Here is an 18,959-nt window from a genome sequence, read left to right as displayed (position 1 = left end):
GTACGTACACACATTAATATTATTCACATGATTTAGTCACTTCCATCGTAGAAAGTATGCCAGATGAACTGCAATATAAATGTGACGACTCATAATATTCATGTACTCATGATAGATATTGGTAATAGCATGCCTAGTGACGATATGTCGAATGATCCTAGTCGTCATTCTAGTGATATGACATAGAAAGCATGCTAGCAATAACACATGTTTAGCAATAACACATGTTTATCTACTGCATGCTCCTATGTAGTTAGTAGTAAGGAGGTAGTAGTCTCTAGGATAGCTTCCTAGATAGGGCACTAAGTAAGAGTTGACATGGACTCTTCCTAGCTAGTTGGGAGCTAGGGATATAGACTCATTAATATTGGTACACTTGACGTACAAATAGAACATCATATATTGTACATTAACTCTACTTGTAAACACTACCTCGCAGACATATCTTATCATTGTTGCTTTCTAGTAATTTACTTGTCTTATTATATTACTACTCTTCTACCAATTAGCTGGGGAAAACTTGTCTTAGCCAGTTTGTTGTATCTGCAGCAGGAAAACTTTACAATTTCTCACTCCTTTTTGTGGGCCTCTTTTTATAGGTATGTCGAGTAGGGTGAAGCGTGGCATGGACAAGTCGGATGGGAAGTGGTGTTTCCAGTGGCGGACGGGTGAGTAACGCGTAAGAACCTGCCTTTAGACTGGATACACATTTGAATTTTTTTTTTCTGTTTTCCAAAATTCGATCTTGGATCTACCAGGGGGATATAGCTCAGTTGGTAGAGCTCAGCTCTTACAATTGGGTCGGTGCTATACTAAATAATAAGTTATTTTCAGACTCCTTCAACCCACATCCAAACTATGTTCTGGTTTGGTTTTGAGTCGGCCTTTCCTAAAGTTGAGAGGTAGTTCGATCGACTAGCTTGAGTATTTAAGGAAGAAGATGAACGTTATCCAATAAAAACCTAGGATTCCTAACAATAAACCAAAATCCCTGGATAGCCCCTGCTTCCATGATGGGAGATTCAGCCAAGAAGGAAAAGACTAGTGCCCCAAAGAGTCTTGCTTGAATGAGAGTGGTTCGCCTAATCGAAGAAAGCCTACCTGCCCTCTATATCATGTATTCACCATACCATACACCCCTAAACCATTTCACAGGACTCCATATCGAAGCTAACTCGCTTAGCCTCCAGTCCATGCCGACAATTCCACCATGTAAACTGAGAACCAGTGCACCAAATTAAAGATCTATGAGACCACAATCACTTACCCAATCCCGAAAACTAAGTGATAGCGAAAACTACATACCGAAAGGGCGGACATCATGCTAGATAGGTGCATTGCGGGAGATTTTGTAAAATAAAATCGTAAATCGTTTTATTTTTGAAAATCTGCAATTTAGGGTTTAGGATTTAGAGTTTAGGGTTTATACATATTAACTATCTTCAAATAAGATATTTTTAATAAATGAAAATGACTTTCTTACAGAAAATAACAAAGTCGATGAATATTAATTTATTTATCTATCTTGTATTATCATCTTAATTTTTTGTGAAATTGTGTAATGGATTATTTATATAAAGTAATAATTAATTAGGTAAACTTTATTTACCTCATTATTAATAATTTTTTTTTTTATTTTGTACAAAAATGTGCGAATAGACTACATCGGAGCAAGCCAAGTACAAAAATTTCTTCTAATGGAATGCCGGTGTTTTTGTTGAAAAAATACTAGTTACTATGTATATTTATTTGAATATTTTAAATGTTCTAGGAAGATACTTAGTTGGTTATATTTTATTTATTTGGATCTGTAAAGATACTTTGAATTCAAAATATACTTTGGTTTGTTTGCTAATTTATGTATGATGTTTGATTATAATTTAATTTGTGAAATGTGAGAAATTGTCATATAAATAGTAGATGGATATTGTTATTGGATTGATTACTAAAACAACGAATATTTAATTGGCAGTATATTTTGACAGATAAATTTGTGACCATATTATTGGTCGCAAACTATTTGTTGAATTAATTGACTTGTTATTGAATTTGCGACAAACTATTCTCGCCACTATTCTATCATAAAAAAATAAAATAAAATTATTAAAAAATAATGGCTTGCTGCAACAAAAAGATGTTGTTGCAATTAGGTTATATATAGCAACAAAAAATATTATCGAGATGAATATTTAGCAATAGCAACAAAGAATTAGGCAAATAGCAACCATTTATTTTGCCGTTGCTAAATGTAGCAGCCAATAGCGACTAACTACTTTACTCTATTACTAAACAGTTTTAGCGATGGGGAGATAGCGACGAAGCAGCGACGAAGATAATTTTTAAGCTAAAGAGCAATAGCGACGAATTTTCATTTTATAACGACAAACTGCATGTGTTCGTCACAAAAGGTTTAAATTTTTATAGTGGCGTACTTGTTATAGTTGCTTTTAGTGTAATTTGAAAACTTCACATTTTGTAAACATTCAAGTGTTCTATAGAAATGCAAAAAATAATTCTGGGTTTTGGTTACTAATATAACATTGGTAGGTGCTTCGTATTCTGATGCTGTGCATGTATAGAAAAGGAACTCTATCCCAATTGAGCTTTTATACCATAGTGTGAAATGTTTAGATTTTATTTAGCTTTTGATTCGGCCTAATAAGCTTCTTGGACTAATTCTTTTTTGCTTTAGCTATGAGCCAGACTTATAATTTCAAAAAAAATGTTGGACTTAATAGTAAATAGATTAGGTTTGTTCGTTGAATCAGATTGCAATTCAAAAAATTTACCAAATCGAATCGTCATGGACTGTTACTTTCTTATTATAGCTCTAATTTTGGCATTTAAGATATCGTTGGATACGGTTATAATCCAGATTCTCTGGTGTAATAATCTTAATATTTGGAATAGTCATATACAGCTATAATAGTACTAAGCCTCTTAGCCTGACTATGGTATTTTAGGCAGTTGTTAGGCCCATGGGATTCAGATGGTTAACTATACAAGAGTTAGAGTAGTTCCTAGATGGGTGACCCTCATGGGAAGTGGGGTATAACCGTTGGTATCAAAGACAATTACCAGCCAAAAGTGTAAGATAGGCCTCAAGTAAGGTAGTGTGGTTCTCTAATTGACGATCGTTGAGTGGGACTTCCCACAAGGTCAACTAAGCATAGTAAGATGAATCTCACATCACTTGTGTCTGTCGCGAACGAACCGGCCCAGCCGTAGGTATTTCTCCAGCGAGTGGTCATTCATGGCACAGATTAAATTTGTTTAAATTTTATTTTGAAATCAAGATTATAGGTTCATGACTTCCAACAGACTCAAGAATCAGCTATTAATTACCTCATACTTTTAATGTTAAGGAACCCTTGATTAAGAGACCAAATTTAATGCCGATGATAGAAAGAGACCGTAGTATAGAGATGAATTTGAATTGATATAATTTTCAAGTACATGGCTTAAGCAGGGGCATACCCCCACTGTACATTGATGAAATGCTTAGTTTATGGATTTGGCAGTCATTTAGTCGATTTGAATTGAGTTATTGTGGTTGGCTTGATTTGAGTAGCTCAGTTTAGCGACGTGGCGGTCGGCTTGACTTGAGTAGCTCAGTTAACGACGTGGCGGTCGGCTTGAGGCTGAGGCGCTCAGTTTAGCGATCTGGCGGTCAGTTAAAGTAAGTTGAGGTTGAGGTATTCAGTTTAACGACTTGGCAGTCGGCTTGAGGTTGAGGTGCTCAAATCAACAACATGGCGGTCGGCTTGAAATTGAGGTGCTCAGTTTAAGGACATGACGGTCGATTTGAGTTAAGTTGCTCAGTTTAACGACATGGCGGTCGGCTTGAATTTGAATTCAGTTTAACGACTTGATGGTCATTTGAATTTGAATTTAGTTCGCTCAGTTTAACAACTTGACGGTTAAAAGGAGCTTAATTTGATTGCTTAGTTTAGCGACTTGGTGGTCAATTTGAATTTGAACTCAGTTTAATGACTTGACGGTCAGATGTTCAGTTTACCGACTTAATGGTCAAATATTCAGTTTAATGACTTGATGGTCATTTGTTCAGTTTGACGACTTGAGGATCAATTTGAATTTGAATTCAGTTTAACGATTTGACGGTCGAAAGTTCAATTTAACGACTTGATGGTTATTTGAATTTGAATTCAGTTTAACGACTTAATAGTCATTTGAATTTGAATTCAGTTTAACAACTTGATGGTCAATTGAATTTGATTGTTTAGTTTAACGACTTCGCAGTCGTTTGAATTTGGGTTTAGTTTAACGACTTTACGGTCGTTTGGATTTGGTTGATTAGTTTAGCGACTTTGCGGTCGTTTGATTTTGGGTTTAGTTTAACGACTTTACGATCGTTTGATTTTGGGTTTAGTTTAACGATTTTATGGTCGTTTGGATTTGGTTGTTTAGTTTAGCGACTTTGAGATTGTTTGGATTTGGGATTAGTTTAACGACTTACGGTCGTTTGATTTTGGGTATAGTTTAGTTTAACGACTTTGTGGTCGTAGGTTTTATTTGTAGACTTTGAGTTTTGTGTTTTATTTGTGGACTTTGGATTTTGGATTTTCATTTGTGGACTTTGGGTTTTATTTATAGTCCGAAATGGATTGGACTATTGCCTAGGTTGGATTCAGATTGAGTTGGCTTGAACCTTTTATATTTGATTTGGGTTAAGCCGCCTTAGGTTGGTTTGGCCCTTCTAGATTTGGTTTGGGTCAACCTTATGCCTTGGTTCAGGACCCGTTGAGACTTGGTTTAGGTCGAACCCTTATGATGTAGTTCGATAGTCCTTTAAATTTAATTTGGGTCAAGCCCTTATGGTTTGGCTCAATTTGGATCCTCTTATACTTCAGTTTGATTTGGATCAAACCTTTATGATTTGGTTTGAGACTGATCTGCATTTGATTCGGGCTGAGCTCTTCTGGTTCGCTTTGGCATGGAACCCTTTTGCATTTGGTTTGAGCCAAATCACTTATTGCTCTCTCCAAGTTCGCTTTAGATTGAATCGGTTTATGCTTGATTCAGCTTGTTGCGATCCTCATGTGGTTCGGTTTGAGTTGAGCTTGCCCTTTGATTTTGATTTGGGATCGAACTGGTTCATGGTCCGACCGTGAGTTCGGTTGGCTCAGCTTGAATCTTATATGGTTCAGTTTGGATTGAATCGGCTTGCAGTTCGGTTTGGCTTGGTTTGGATCTTCTATAGTTTTGTTTGGTTCGAATTGACTTAGAATCAAGTTGAAGTAGTTCAGCTCAAATTGGCTCGGCTCGGATCTCCCGTATATCTGTTTGAGTTGAACCCGGCTTATAGTTTGGTTTGGTTTAGCTCGATCTGCATAGTTTGGTTCGGATTGGATCAGTTCAATTCGAGTCAAACCCTTCATGGTTCGGTTCGGATCGGATTGATTCGAGTTGAATCCTTTATGGTTCGGTTCGAATCAAATCCACTTCGGTTCAAGTCCGAACCCTTTGTGGTTCGGTTCGGACCGGATCCACTTCGGTTCAAGTTGAATTCTTCATGGTTTGGTTCTGACCGGATCCACTTTGGTTCAAGTCGAACCCTTTATGGTTTGGTTCGGACTGGATCCACTTCTGTTCAAGTTGAATCCTTTATGGCTTGGCTCGGATCGGACTCGCTTCGGTTCGAGTCGAATCCTTTATGATTCGGTTCGGATCGGACCCGCTTTGGTTCGAGTCAAATCCTTTATGGTTTGGTTCGGATCGGACCCTGCTTTGGTTCGAGTCGAATCCTTTATTGTTCGGTTCGGATCGGACCCATTTCGGTTCAAGTCGAACCCTTTATGTTTCAGTTTTGATCGGACCTACTTCGGTTTGAGTCAAATCCTTTATGATTTGGTTCAGACGGGATCCGGTTCAGTTCAGTTCGGATCGGATCCACTTCGGTTCAAGTTGAATCCTTTATGATTTGGTTGAGACGGAATCCGGTTTGGTTCAGTTCAGATCAGATACACTTTGTTTCAAGTTGAATCCTTTATGATTTGGTTCAGACGGGATCCGGTTCGTTTCGGTTCAGTTCGGATCGGATCCACTTCGGTTCAAGTTGGATCCTTTATGATTTGGTTCAGACGGGATCCGGTTCAGTTCAGTTCGGATCGGATCCACTTCGGTTCAAGTTGAATCCTTTACAGTTCAGTTCGGATCGGATCCACTTCGGTTCAAGTTGAATCCTTTATGATTTGGTTCAGACGGGATCCGGTTCGGTTTAGTTCGGATCAGATTCACTTCGGTTTAAGTTGAATCCTTTATGGCTCGGTTTAGGCTAAACCGACTTGTAATTGGTTCGACTTAGCTTCATTCGAACCTCTTGTGCTTTTGTTTGAGTTGAACTCGGCATATGCTTTGGTTCGGCTTGACTTGGAACCTTTTTGTGGTTCAGTTTGATTTGAACTGACTCGTGGTTCGGTCTACTTGATCCTCATGTGGTTCAGTTTGAGTTGAACTAACTTGTAGTTCCTTTCAGGTCGAACCGATTCATTATTTGGTTTGGTTCAAAGCTCTTGAGTCTCAGTTCGATTTGAGTTGAACCGGCTTATGAGTCGATTCAGTTCATCATTTTGTGTTCAGTTCACCTCCTTAGGTTCGGTTCAACTCGATTTTGGTTCGGCTTATTGTTGTGCGTTCTGTTCAATGCCGGTTTAACACTTGGGCTGGGTTCACCGTTGTGAGTTTGGTTCACCATTTTAGACTTGGTTCACCAACTTGGTTTTTAATTTATTTTTTGATCCATGATCGGTAGACCCATTGTTGACTTGGGTTTGATTTGGTTTGGATGTATTTCCAAGCCAGTTTGATTTAGGCTCGGCTCCTCCTTTTGTATTAAATTCAAATTAAACACATAATCATATTGGGTTCAGTTCAAACTAAATATCTATGCATTCGATTTGGTTTAACACAATCGAATCCGGGTCAAGCCTATCACAAAGACGGCGACCCGGTTTAATTAGTCGAACTCGGGTCAAACCTATTACGAAGACGGCGACCCGGTTTAAATGAACTGGACTCGGGTCAAGCCAATCACGAAGACGGCGACCCGGTTTAATGAACCGGACTCGGGTCAACCCTATCACGAAGACGGCGACCCGGTTTAATTATCGAACTCGGGTCAGGCCTGTCACGACGACGGCGACCCGGTTTAATGAACCGAACTCGGGTAAAGTTTATCACGAAGACGGCGACCCAGTTTAATGAACCGGACTTGGGTCAAGCCTATCACAAAGACGACGACCCGGTTTAATTAATCGAGCTCGGGTCAAGCCTATCATGAGGACGGCGACCCGATTTAATGATTGAACTCGGGTCAAGACTATCACGAAGACGACGACCTGATTTATCGAACCGAACCCGGGTCAAGCCTATCACGAAGACGGCGACCCGATTTAATGATTGAACTCGGGTCAAGCCTATCAAGAAGACGGCGACCTGATTTATCGAACCGAACCCGGGTCAAGCATAACACGAAGACGGCGACCCAATTTAATTAATCGAACTCGGGTCAAGCCTATCACGAAGACGGCGATTAGATTTAATTAACCGAACCCGGGTCAAGCATATCACGAAGACGGCGACCCGGATTAAATGAACCGAACTTAGGTCAAGCCTATCACGAAGACGGCAACCCGGTTTAAATGAACCGAACTCGGGTCAAGCCTATTACGAAGACGGTGACCCGATTTATTGAACCGAACCTGGGTGAAGCCTATCACGAAGACGGCGACCCGGTTTAATTAATCGAACTTGGGTCAAGCCTATCACGAAGACGGCAACCCGATTTAATTAACCGAACCGGGGTCAAGCCTATCACGAAGACGGCGACCCGGTTTAATGAACCGAATCCGGGTCAAGCCTATCACGAAGACAGCGACCCGGTTTAATTAATCAAACTCGGGTCAAGCCTATCACAAAGACGGCGACCCTGTTTAAAGAATCGAATTCGGGTCAAGCCTATCACGAAGACGGCGACCCGGTTTATGTCAAATTGGATCTAGCCTATCACGAAGGCAACAATCCAAAATAAATATTTATTTAATTAATTTATTTATTTATTTTTCAATAGAGATTTGAGAATGTCGAGCCTATCACGAAGACGGCCGCACAATCAAATCAGTTGGAGGTTCGTTGTCACGTCGTTCACGCGCTCATGTAGATCTTTCGTCGATGTTGGGGGAACAGGCTTTTAGTGAATACACACTCACGATGTAGTAACGATCCAATGTCGGATTTGATTGGGTCGACCTATCACGAAGACGGTTGTGTTGATCAAACCGACAAATGAATAGTTACAATACCGTTTGCACGTATACACCAATTCGTCATCGTCGGAGAAGAAGAAGAAGGCTATGAGGCCTCATTCCACGTCATTGTCGTTGTCGAAGTCGCCGTTGAAGTCATTGTGGCCACCGCCGCGCGTTGTCGTGCCCTCAACTCTCTTTTTTTTTCTTTCTTTTTTCTCTTTTTTTTTTTTTCTTTTTTCTTTTTCTTTTTGGTTGGTCTGAGAGAGGAGGGACCCGAACCCCTCTCTCTCTCTGTACGAACCAGAGAGAGGGAGGTGTGGGGACGCCTTTCTCTCGAGGCTCTCTCTCTTTTCTTCTTCTTCTTCTTCTTCTTTTCTCTTTTTGCTTTCAATTTTTTTTTCTCTCTTTTTTTTTTTTTTTTTTTGAAATCTCCCTCCTCCAAGAGATCCATTTTTTTAATCCCATGGTCTAATTTATAGTGATTCTAGGCCCTCTTTGTTTAGGAAAATAATTCAAAAGAATTGAAAAGAAGGCAACAATATTTTCTTTATTACTTTCATTGTTGGTTATAGAGTGTTTAAGGAAAGTGCCATCAAATCACAATTTATTTTTTTTTCCTTTTATATCCTCGATTTGAATTTGATTTTTTTTATATCTCAAACAAAGTTATTTCCTCAATTTGAATTTGAATTTTTTTTTATCTCAAACAGCTTGGTGCTTGTGAGTGTGCTTGAGTTTGACGAGGATGTCGGAGCTTAAAAAGAGAAGGAATGTGACACCCTAGAATTTAAAATAGTCATATAAGGTATAATAAAACTAAGCCTCTAAACTCGATTATAAAACTTTGGGCGGGGGTCAAGTCAAGAGACTAAGAGAGTTAAACGTGCTAGGTCAAGAATAGTTTTAAAATGGGTGACCTCCCATAAAAAATGGAGCATTACATCAGGTCTAGTGGGCAGAAAAGTTTCTAAAAAGGAGTTTAAAAGTTACCAACGCACATAGAAAAGAGCTACCAATCCGGTCGTTTGGTATGTCTGTGAAGCTAGCACATGTCAAAAATACTTATGTAAAGTGAAAATCAAAATTTTGGTAGAATAAAGTGATATACATATAGCTAGGCTGGTATACTATCGGTAGCACGGAGGCCTCTGTACTACCAAGTTGTTTTCAATGATGCTGTTTCTAAATCGACGATCGGCTCTATTAGACTTGATCTATACTATTGAAAGTATTTGGAGACTAAATTTCATAATTTTTTGGTATCATTTACATATCAAACGAGTAGTCTAAAAATGAACTGCTGAAAATAAAAATCTCATAAACAATGATGATAGAAGACTTGAATTTAAGATCAGAGGTACCGATCTTACTCTAAATAGTAAAAAAGAATTTTCTATAAATTTTTCATCTGATTTGGATTATTTTACACCGTTAAATTTACAAATGCATCACATCTACCATTAAAATTATCAATTTTGAGACCTTTTGATCGCTAGCCAAATGATGTCGAAAAATTATGAAATTTAGTTTCTAAATATTTTTAATAGTGTAGATCAAGTCTAACGGAACCAATTGTCGATTTGGAAGCCGCATCATGGAAAACAATTTGGTAGCACGGTGGCCTCCGTGCTACCGATAGTATACCAGCCTATATATATATATATAGTGTAGAGCTACTATGCTATCGAAAGCATAGAGGATCTGATGCTTCCGAATTTTTGACCCTTGGATCAAAAATTATACAGTTGGGATGATTGCGGTCCCTCCAGGGTTGAGTAGTACCCCTAGGGTTGAGTGGTCCTTACAGGGTAATAGTATTAATCCAAATGTTAGAAATGATAAAAGGGGATGATCTAAGGGCCAAAAAATCGGAATTAAGCAACAGATCTTCTATGCTTCTGATAGCATAATAGCTCTACTCTCTCTCTCTCTCTCTCTCTCTCTCTATATATATATATATATATTAAAAAAGTTGCTAAAAAATCCACCATTAGTTATTAAATACAAGCATTATCTAGTTTGAGAATCTACTCTTTAATTTGGATCATTTAGTTATTTGCAATTCATTTTTATTGCATCATAATAGTTTGACATCCTGTTTTAATTTGATGAGTAAATTTAAGGATTACGGCTTATATGTAATGCACCGAACTTAAGCCAAATTGAGTAAGGCTGCTCACTTGATAGTGGACAAACTAAATAAATCTGCTCACTTTATACTAGTGCAGACTATTTGGTCCAGGAATAAACTTGCTCAAGTGTACATCGATGAGATTGTGAGGTTGCATAGAGTTCGTATCTCGTTCATATCAGATAAAGACCCAAGTTTGTTTCATACTTTTGAAGGGGCCTAAAGATAGCCTTTGCGAGACAGCACAGCGCTTTATCCACATATTGATAAACAGTTAAAGAGGATGATTTAGATTTTGGAGGATATATTGAGATTGCTTTCTTGACTATGGTGGTAGGTGGCATCGACACTTGGTGATGGTAGAATTTGCAGATAATAACAACTACTAGACGAGCATCAGGATGGCTCCGTTTGAGGCATTATATGAGAGGAAGCGTCTATCATCCTTGTACTGGAGTAAAATAGTTGAGATCAAGACTTTGGGTCCTTATATCATGATAGAAATAGATGAAAATGTCAGAATTGCGAGACGACATTTTGGTGACCGTCCAAGGTCGACAAAAGAGTTATACTGATACTTGACAACGAGATTTTGAGTTTCAGTTAAGAGATCATGTATTTTTTTTTGAAAGCTAGCTTCACTGAATGAAGAGGTAAGGAATACATCAAGATGCTATTTAGTGATCATCTAAAGTCAATAGAAGAGCTATACTGATACTTGACAACGGGACTTGAGTTTCAGGTAGGAAATCATGTAGTTTTTAAACGTTTCACTGAATAAAGAGGTATGGAATATACAGAATACTCAGTCCACGATATATTACACTATTCAAGGTATTACACTATTCAAGGTGTTAGAGCAAGTTGGTCTAGTAGTATATCAACTTGTTTTGCCGTTGAAATTGGTAGGAGTCCATAATGTATTCCATGTTTCATCACAGATGAGATATGACTTCGACTTCTCACATGTGATTGACTTCCCTTTAGAGTTGAGCAAAGATCTGAGTTGTGAAGAGAGCCTGGTTCAGATTCTTGCACATAAAGTCAAAGAATTGTGAAACCGGATTATCTCATATGTGAAGGTTTTGTGGAGCAAAAATAAAAAACGACAGACGACATAGCAGTTGGAGGATGAGATATGTGAGAGACGTACCCCTACCTGTTTGAGAAATGTGGTATGTATTTGAAATTTTAAGGACCAAACTTCTTATAGGGAAAAAGGCAAATAGATAAAGTTGAAGTATGAGTTGATAGCCGACACATCTTTATAGTACTGGACTATGTTAGAACTGTTTTAGCGCAAAATTGATATGAAAATGGATTTGGAAATCGGATTGTGGTTTAGTGTTTTTGCATGTTTTCTATATGTCCGGAAGATGATCAAGGCGCCAAGAATTGAGGTGTTGGGCAGGATGGTTCCGCAGCTTGATTCCGGACGCTCAGTTTTACTGTAGTAGCTCGAATATTGAGTTTGGGGTAATTATATTAAGGCGGTGAGTCGGTGTCTTAGTATGCTGACTCACCAACTTTTGGATATAGGACCAGGTGCCCAAAAAAGTTTCGGGCATATTAATGATGGAATCGAACAATCGAATGCATAAGGGGATGCTCGAAATTCCTCGACTACAGGATTTCATATGCCGAAAAGATATATAGTTCCAGATGGCTAAAATGCCGGATTTTTAGATCTTTACTTCATTATGAGCCCTTTCAGATGCTGATTGTGCCGGTAATCATAATGATATATATATATATATATATATATATATAGAGTTGAGCTTGAATGCTATCGGTAGCAAACGGGCTCCGTTGCAGTCCATTTGTTTTCGATGATGGAACCTCCAAATCGATGATCGGCACCGTTGAACATGATTTATACCATTTCAAGTGTTTAAAAATCAAATTTCAAATCTTTTTGACATCATTTGCCTAATGATCAAAGGGTTTCAAATTTTGTAATTTTAATGGTCGATATAAAGTGTTTTCTCGTTTAACGGTGTAAAGGTATCCAAATTAATTGAATTTTTGTTAGAAAATTCTTTAAACTATTTAAAACAAGATCTATACTGTTGATCTTGATTACAAGACTCCTATCATCAATTTTTAAAGAATATTCATTTTCAACCGTTCATTCTTGCGACCACTCGATGAATAAGATAACAATATAAAAAATGTATGAAATTTGATTTCTAAACACTTCAAGTGGTATAGATCGTATTCAATGGTGCCGATCATCGGTTTGGAGGCTCCATCATCGAAAACAAATGGGTGGCAACGAAGCTCGTTTGCTATCGATAGTATTCTAGCTCAACTCTATACATATATATATATATATATATATATTATACTATATATAAATATATAGATATATATATATGAAGAGGAGAACGAGAGACTGCACAGAGAGAGAGAAGGAAGAGAGAGATGAAATGAGGAGATGAGAGGAGATTTGACACATGAGAGAGAGAGAGAGAAGCAGGGCTACTTCTTTATGGTATTGGAGCATTCGTACTCATAATGTTTTTGTGAATATGGAGCTTCCGAATGGACGACTCACTCCGTTAATTAAATATGATTTAGAGTACTTGAAATTTTAGAAAATAAATTTGGTAAATTTTCGAAATATAATAAGTCCATCAAGCGAGTATAAAAATGAACGGTCAAATTGAACGACGTCTTAAAAATAAATGATCGGATCCTTCAATTTAAAATCAAAAGTATTGATCTTTATCTAGGTAGTGAATAGAATTTTCTATCAAAAAGTTTCAACAAATTTCTATTCTTTTACACCGTTAACTAAAGCCAAGTATTCCAAACGGCCGTTAAAAATTGTCAATTTTGTGACTTTTGATCGTAAGTTAATGATGTCAAAAAATTATAAAATTGATCTTTATAAGTTTTTAAATGCGTGTAATAACGTTTAATGGCTAGGATCTGTCGATTCGAAAGCTCTATCATAAAAACGACTTAGAGTACGAGGCGACTTATGAATTGAGAACCTGAGGATCGCTGGCCGCACGTTGCGGGCGGGCGCGAGGACGGAGGCTGGCGGACGTGCGAGATACGACCGAGCGAGGCTGGCGGGCGGCCGTGGGCGGGCAGGCGTGCGCACGCACGAGCAGTCGTTCGCGGCGGCGCGGTGCGAGCAAGCGAAATGGGGCCCACCGTCAGCCTTCTATCTCTGTTGCCCACCCACAGTAAAAAAGACGAGGCTCATGCCTTTTTCACCCCGCCTATTTGCACGCGCGTCCAGAAGGTGCTTCACCTCGTGGACGCTTGAGAGGAGAGAGAATGACCTCTCTCTCTCCCTCTTTGATAATATATATATAATATATATATATATTATATATATATATATATAAATTTATTTTATAATATTAAATATATATTATTATAATTTATATACATATGTATTATATAATAATTTCGTACTCAGAAGAGTATAGTAACCGGTATTATATATATATACATTATATATATATATATATATATATATATATATACTGGTGAGCTTACGTGCAAATCACGTAACAATTATTTTAATTTATTTTAAATAGTTATAGATAATATAGATATAGATAGATAGTATAATATTATATTACAGATAGAGATAAAGAAGAATTAAATAAAATTTACAGTAGATATTCTTCGATTGACAAAAATTTGAATAAGCATAAATTTTTTTTCTGTTGTAGAAATAAAGAGAAAATAACAATTTGTTTAATTCTGTTATTTTATTACGTAAGGAAAGATGAATCAATTTTTTTCCCGCCAAAAAATGGGTCTGTCGACAGACCGAAATTTGAAATACGTGCTTTTATATATAGTATAGACTAGTTGAGCGTACGTGCAAATGCACATAACAATTATTTTAATTTTATTTTAAATAGTATAGATAATATAGATATAGATAGATAGTATACATATTATATTATAGATAGAGATAAAGAAGAGTTAAATAAAAATTCACAGTAGAGTATTCTTCGATTGGCAAAAATTTGGAAAAGCATAAATTTTTTCTGTTGTAGAAATAAGAGGAAATAACAGTTTGTTTAATTCTGTTATTTATTTTACGTAAGGAAAAGAGAATCAATTTTTTTTTCCGCCAAAAAAAGGTCTGCTTCGATAGACCGAAATTTGAAATACGTGCTTTTTATCAATAGTACGACTAGTTGAGTGTACGTATAAATATCGTAACAATTAATTATTTAATAATTATTTTAAATTAATATGAAATTGTACATCATATTTATTCAAAAATTTATAATATTTTTTAAAAATAAATTTATTTATTATGTACTATTAGAAAATACCTGTTATATATATTCTAACTCAAATTTAAATAGTTGCTGTCAACAATAATTATATATATATTTTTATTTTATAAAATTTAAATATAGGATAGATATAGATATACATTGAATATTTTTCTATATTTTTAAAATTAAATTTAATTCACGATTTGAACTCAAATTTAAATTTTAATGTAAAATGAATAGATATAAGTGCTTTTTTTAACAGATTTTCATTTTTATTTTTAATATTTTTAACCAATTGATCATACTCATTCATAGAATTGAAGTTATAGATAAGTATAAATATTTTTTTTTAACAAATTAGTCATAATCGTTCGTTCTTATTTGAGATAATTTTTTACAAATTGATCATAAATTTGTACATCATATTAATTCAAAAATATGATTGATAAATTTATCAACCAATCTATCTTTTAAATTATTTGCATTGTAATATATTGATAGTCCCAAAATTTTAAATTTTAAATTAATTTTAAATTTTGAATTGAAATATAGATTTACTGTAGATATTCTGGCAAAAATTTGGATAAGCATAATATTTTTCTATTTTAGAGATAAAAAATTAAATAATATAGATTCACAGTAGATATCTTTCAGTTGGCAAAAATTTGGATAAATATATTTTTTTCTATTTTAAAGATTAACAGAAATGAAAAATTTGTTTCATTACGTTATTTATTTTACGTACGGAAAGAGAAATCAATATTTTGTCCGCTAAAAAATGGGTCTGTTGACAGACCCAAATTTGAAATACGTGCTTTTATATATACTAGTTGAGCGTACGTGCAAATGCACGTAACAATTATTTTAATTTATTTTAAATCAATAAAAATTTGTAAATAATATTTATTCAAAAGTTTAGAATTAAATATTATATAAATTTATATGTTATATTTTATTAAAAAATATCTATAATATCAATTTTAAATTTTAATATAAAATAGATTGATAGATTTGATAGCCAAAATCAAAAATTAAATTTAATTCATGATTTAAACTCAAATTTAAATTTTAATGTAAAATAGATGGATAAAGCATATTGATATTCTAGCAAAAATTTGGATAAGCATGAATTTATTTCTATTTTAGAGATAAAAAAAATTAAACAAATTTTGAATTAAAATATAGATTAACAATAGATGTCTTTCAGTTGGCAAAATTTGAATAAGTATATTTTTTTTTATTTTAGAGGTAAAGATAAATTAAAAGTTTGTTTTATTATGTTATTTATTTTACGATTGAAAGAGGAATCAAATTTTTTTTCCGCCTAAAAATGGGTCTACCGACATATTGAAATTTGAAATACATGCTAGATAGTATAGATATTATATTATAGTTAGAGATAAAAACGAATTAAATAAAAATTCACAATAGATATTCTCAGATTGGTAAAAATTTGGATAAGCATAAATTTTTTTATGTTGTAGAAATAAAGAGGAAATAAAAATTTTTTTAATTCTATTATTTATTTTACGTAAGGAAAGAGGAATCAATTTTTTTTTTCCGCCAAAAAAGGGTCTGCCGACAGACCGAAATTTGAAATGCGTGCTTTTATATATATATGATATATATATATATATATAGAGTCCGGCTATAGAGCTTGTAAAAGTACCAAGTATTTGGTGCTTGTAAATTTTTTACCGTTAGATCTACGTCTTCGATCATTTTCATCCGTTAGATTATACTATTCAACCAACCACCCACTCAACCCTAGGGGGGCCCACATTATCCTAACCACACATCCTGTAATCCAAGGGCCGAAAACTTACAAGCACCAATGACTTGGTACTTTTAAAAGTATAGGAGCTCAATTCCTAATAACAAATTATTTACATAATTTATATGATGTTGCTATGGGCCGAATTCCTCAGCCGTTGGCCTGGTCAAAGGCTTTCCTTCGGGAACGTGCGGGAATTAAATCCGGCCTCGCATGGTGACCCTCGAAGTTTGCGCCCTTCAAAAGATCAAGCGATACGGCTAATGAGGGATCGGATAAGTCGAGTTCGAGAAACCCTACTGTAGAAAGGATTCGGCTGAATGAGCCGAAGTGGATGGGATGCACAGTGATTAGTCGGTTGAAAGAGCCGAATGCCATTTATATATTGAAGTTAAATGTGGAAACTGGTACAAAGGATGAGTGTGCCTGAGGGCATACAGACTCTGGAGTTCTAATCTAGAACTACTCCTAAGATAAAAACAACAGTAAATACGGGAAAGGAAAAAGATTACAAGTAAACTACTCCTAAAAAATGCTAAGAAAATTCAGAGAAAATAAAGGTGGTCTTCTGTTCTCGGAAAAAAGACCCCTCTTTNATATATATATAGAGAGTTGAGCTAGAATACTATCGGTAGTATTCTATATATAGAGTTGAGCTAGAACTCTATATATATATATATATATATATATAGAGTTGAGCTATGATACTTTTACAAGTATCACCATCATGGTGCTATTAGGTTTTAAGCCATTGGATCTACTTTTTGATTATTAATAGCCTTTGGATTAAACACTATTCCACCTATCACCATCTACTACCATCATCTCAACCTCACATCTCTCCATCCAAGGGCTAAAAACACACAAGTATCACCCCCATGATACTTTTACAAGTATTCTAGCCCTACTCTATATATATATATATATCCACCACTGCTTACTTAGAGCTTTTGGGCCATAATCCTTTTTCTTGGTACTCGCGTAAGTAGCATTCCATAGCTTGTTCTTGAACTGAAGCAGAATATAAGGCGGTTGCTGCCATCACAGCTGAATTAGTACGTATACAATCCTTTCTTCAAGAGCTTGGTATTAAGACCAACAAGCGGCCAACTATTTATTGTGATAATGTTGCAGCTACTTTTCTTTGTGTCGGTCCAATATTCCACTCTTGTGTGAAGTATTTCAGTCTAGATTGTCATTTTGTTTCTGATCACGTATCTAAGGATCACTTCGGTTTTCTCATATATCGTTGCTTGATCAATTAGCCGATGGGCTCAACATGATGCTCTCCACTAATTGGTTTCAACTCCTACGATCTAAGATATGTGTCTCTGATATGTCTGCCATCTTGCAGGACCATATAGAAAGAAAAAAAAAAAAAGTACCTTAATCATGTTCAAAATATAATTCTCAAAATAAAAAAAATATAGTAGTTCCATAGAAAAAAAAACTTCAAAAATCAACCACTTTTATAGAGAAGTTGATTGCATCAGTTTAGAGAAGAAAAAGTATCAAGCCAATTCCCTATATAAATAATGTTGAAAGTTTTGCTCTCTATAACATTCTCTTGCATTCATATACATAGTTGTCCTGAAGAATTAATTAAATATATACTAATCTTTCAACCCAATATACTAATGTCATACTCTTTAATTAAAAAATAAATAAATTTTATAATTTCTTACAAATTTGCGTATGTTGGAAAAGAAAACGATCATCGTAAGATATCACACTCACAATAGTTCTAGCAAAAGAACTTGCCGGATTGTCATACTCATCTTATGGTCTCCTGGATATGCAACAGCCTTTTAGATCTTCGATCCAATGCATGTCATTTCAGGATCTCTACGCTTGATTATTGTGGAAGGCTATTAGAGACTTCACAATCTTTTAACCTTCAAAACTCTGGGAACTTAGGTGGAAATTTCAGTGAGCATAAAGAGAGAAGAGAAAGGAATTCTCGTTTTCTTTTTTTTGCCTCTATTGCTGTTGTACTCTCTGCTTGGGCCACATACATGCGCCCGCTCGGTGCCTGTCGCATTCCTTCATACTGTCGCAATGCTAGTGGTCGTCTCGTCTGGTAATGGGTGGGTGGAGTCTCCTGACTCTGACTAAGTAGAGCTGGTGCCGATGCAGATGATGGTGCTAGGGAAGAACCTCTCGGGCACTCCGATCGAAAGTGACCCTCCTGGCCATACAAAACATGTTTCCCCACGCTGAGGGCACTACGGCGGTGCATGAGGGCTATCGCAGATCACACAACGCGGCGGGCGTCACCTATCAGGCGCCTCTCGAGATGAAGAAGAGCCACGTGCATGCTCGCGATTGGCTCCTCGAGTGCTTTGGCGGCCTCCTTGAGCTTGACTTGCTACTACCACCCTCGATTGCCTGCCTCTTGCCCTTAGTTCTGTCCCAAGCTTTCCTTTTCTCCTAGACAATCTTCGCGCCCTTGTCCACAATTAAAGTGCGATCCACCACTTCTTGATTAGTCTTCAAATTTACAGACTGAACCAATCAGAAAATCGACG

Source organism: Ananas comosus, linkage group 8 (genome assembly GCF_001540865.1).
Source record: "Ananas comosus cultivar F153 linkage group 8, ASM154086v1, whole genome shotgun sequence".
NCBI lineage: Eukaryota > Viridiplantae > Streptophyta > Magnoliopsida > Poales > Bromeliaceae > Ananas > Ananas comosus.
The sequence above is the reverse complement of the archived record's forward strand: the minus strand, read 5'-3'. Positions refer to the sequence as shown.